This window comes from Sciurus carolinensis, chromosome 2 (assembly GCF_902686445.1).
Source record: "Sciurus carolinensis chromosome 2, mSciCar1.2, whole genome shotgun sequence".
NCBI classification, from domain to species: Eukaryota; Metazoa; Chordata; class Mammalia; order Rodentia; family Sciuridae; genus Sciurus; species Sciurus carolinensis.
Window position 1 is genome coordinate 29,528,211 of NC_062214.1, and position 3,100 is coordinate 29,531,310.

The 3,100-nt window shown below is 39.4% G+C and overlaps 1 pseudogene; it reads right to left on the reverse strand.

Annotated features, from left to right (window-relative positions):
* Positions 1-203: 203 nt before the first annotated feature.
* On the reverse strand, positions 204-1,272 carry LOC124976299 (farnesyl pyrophosphate synthase-like; annotated as a pseudogene).
* Between the last annotated feature and the right edge of the window lie 1,828 nt (positions 1,273-3,100).

The following is a 3,100-nucleotide window of genomic DNA, read 5'->3' on the forward strand; positions in this document are numbered from 1 at the left end:
GCGTACAACACAGTGCCTGGCTCTTTTTTTTTTTTTTTTAAGATTACACAATAGGGGCTGGGGAGATAGCTCAGTCGGTAGAGTGCTTGCCTTGTAAGCACAAGGCCCTGGGTTCGATCCCCAGCACCCAAAAAAAAAAAAAAAAAAAAAGGTTAAACAATAATTTACTGAGAGCCCTCCCTCCTGTCCTTGCAGTCTCTAGGTCACTTTTTCCACTTGTAGATCTTGTTGGCTAGCCCCAGGAAGACGGGACGGGGGCAGGAGTTTAGCATCCTACTAAACAAGACTCATAAGGTGGCTGTAACTGTTTTCTTCATACTTTGAGAACAAAGTTGGTAGATTCATCTTCTCATATAGTGTCCTCACCTGGGCCACCTTCTTGGCGTCCTTCTGCCCATAATTCTCCTGCAAGACCTGGCACTGTTCTGGAGTGGCCCGTTGTAGACACTAAACCACCAGCCAGCTGCACTTACTGCCCTAAATGACAGTGCCAACCTTTCTTGTCACACTGGGGTTGCCAAAGAGGTCAAGGTAATCATCCTGAATCTGAAAGAACTCTCCCCTCTCAATCAGGATCTTCTTGGCATTGGCATGTTCCTTCTCCCCATCAATGCCTGCTATGTACATGGCATCAATGACAGGCAGGTAAAAGGAGTAGAAAGCTGTCTTGTACTTGACAATGGATTTATACCTCTTTTCAGTGTATCTTCGAAGATCCACATTGCCCTGGGTGGGGGGGTGGTGAGGACCAGGGTCTACCCAATCTCAGTTTGACAGGAACTCAACAGGAAGAGTGTAATCAAATTCAAATAGTAGGACTGTTCCTGGCAGTAGAACTTCAGCAGGTGGTAGCATCATTGATAGCATCCAAACCTATGCCTGGCTTCTGATACCAGCAGAACAGTCCCTGCTGGGTAAGAGATGAATCCATGATGTCCTCTGACATCAGAAAGAAAGCATGCAGCAGTTCTACACACCAGTCCACTGTCAGGGCCCTTTGGAGACTATCAACATTCTGTTTTCTTGGATTCAACACTTCCGAAATGCTACCACCACCATCAAACCCCCTATGGAATATAATGCCTACAATATTATACTCTTCTGTCTCCGAGTGCCTCATCTCATCCTCAGAGAGCACTTTGCCATCTGAGAGAAGTGCTGGATGAGATCCTGCTTTCCTTGGGCATATGCATCTGATTTTTGGTCTCTGTTCACTCTGAGAGCAAAGTGCTGTGTTCCTGGATAACAGTTCCTCCTTGATCTCAAAGGCATTATTTCTTACGTTCAAGTTACTGACTTTCAGAAGCTTTCTGATATTTTTTTACAGTTCAGTGTTAAGTTTCAGTGAGCTTCCTTAGTTACCTCACTGAGGAGCAATCTTCCCACTTTGTAAGTGTGGTGCCGAGGAACTGGGATGGGCTTCCTTTCTCTAATCCATCATCTTCTCCCCTTATTGATTTTTAGAAATGTTTCATCATTTTCTGAGAATGCAACTGAAATATCCACCTGTAATTGTGGATTTGTCCATTTCTCCTTTTAGTTCTATCAGTTTTTGCATCATATTTTTTTTTGGCTCTTCTTGGTATGTACATAGAACCCTCATACTTTCCTGGAAGATAGGCTCCTTTTTTTTTTTTTTTCCTTCAGTGCTGGGGATTGAACCAGGGCCTTGTGCTTGATAGGCAAGCACTCTATGAACTGAGCTATATCCCCAGCCCCAGATAGTTCCCTTTTTAAATACAGAGCAACTCCAAACCGGGGATCTTCCTCCCTCAGTCTTATAAGTAGCCGGGGTTACAGGCTTGTGCCACTACAACCAGCTTATGGGTCCTGTTTTCTTTACGTAATTTTTCTCTTTGTTGCTAGTAACTTTCTTTGCTCTGAAATCTTACTTTATCTGAGAGTAATATAGCCATTTCTGCTTTATTTCAATTAATGTTCACTTAATATATCTTTTTTCATTCTTTTATTTTCAACACACATTATATTTAAAATGAGTTTCTTATTAACAACATATAGTTGGGTGATATTTTTAATTCACCATAACCATATGCATGTTTTGACTGGTATTCATACTCCATTTATATTTAATATAATTACTGACATGTTAGGGATTGAGTCTGCCACTTTTCCCCTATTTGTTCTTTCTCGGTTCTCTTTTCTTTTTCCTGACTTCTTATGGATCATTTGAACATTTTAGAAGAATTCCAATGATTTATATGTACTGTTTTTGAATGTAGGTCTTTGTATAACTTTTGTAGTGTTTGCTCTAGTTATTACCCACCTCCTGCATTGCTAGTCTACTGGCATAAACATTTTACAGTTTGAGTGAAGTGTAGAAAACTTACCTGCCTCTAGGTTCTTTTGTTGTTCCTCATTTATAATTGTCTTAAATGTTTTCTCTGTATACATTGAGAACCACATTAGACAGTGTCATAGTTTTTGCTTCAACCGTAAACAAACCCAAGAGAAAAAAAGGCTTTTGTATCTACCCATATTTTTGATCTTTTGTTCTTTCTTCTTTCCTGATGTTCTAAGACTTCTTTTATCATTTCCTTGTACTTTAGAGAACTTTCCTTAGACATTGTTTTAGTGTAGGGTTTCTGCAACAAATTCTCTTTAGTCCAAGAATGTCCTGATTTCCCCTTTATTCCCGAAGGGTATTTTAAATGAGCATAGAATTATGGGTTGAAAATTCTTTTTTCTTTCTGCACTTAAAAAATGTCGTGTTGTTTCCTTCTGGTCATTGGAGTTTCTGATGGGAAATCTGCTTTCATTGTAATAGTTTTCCCCTTTAGGTAATGCATCATTTCTTTCTGCTTTAAATAAAAAAAAATTTTTTTGTCTCTAGTTTTCAGAAGCTTAACTGTTAACGGTGATATGTCTTGGTGTTCACTACTTTGGATTTCGTAAGTTTGGAGATTGTTCAGCTTCTTGAATGTGCAATTTTATGTTTTTGTTTTCTTTTCTTTTGCCAAGTTTGAGTTTAACCATTATTTCTTCAAATAGTGTTCAGGCTCATACTCTTCCTCCTCTCCTGCTAGAACTCACATGATATAAATATTAGATCTTTTGTTATAGTCTCACAGGCCCCTCAGGT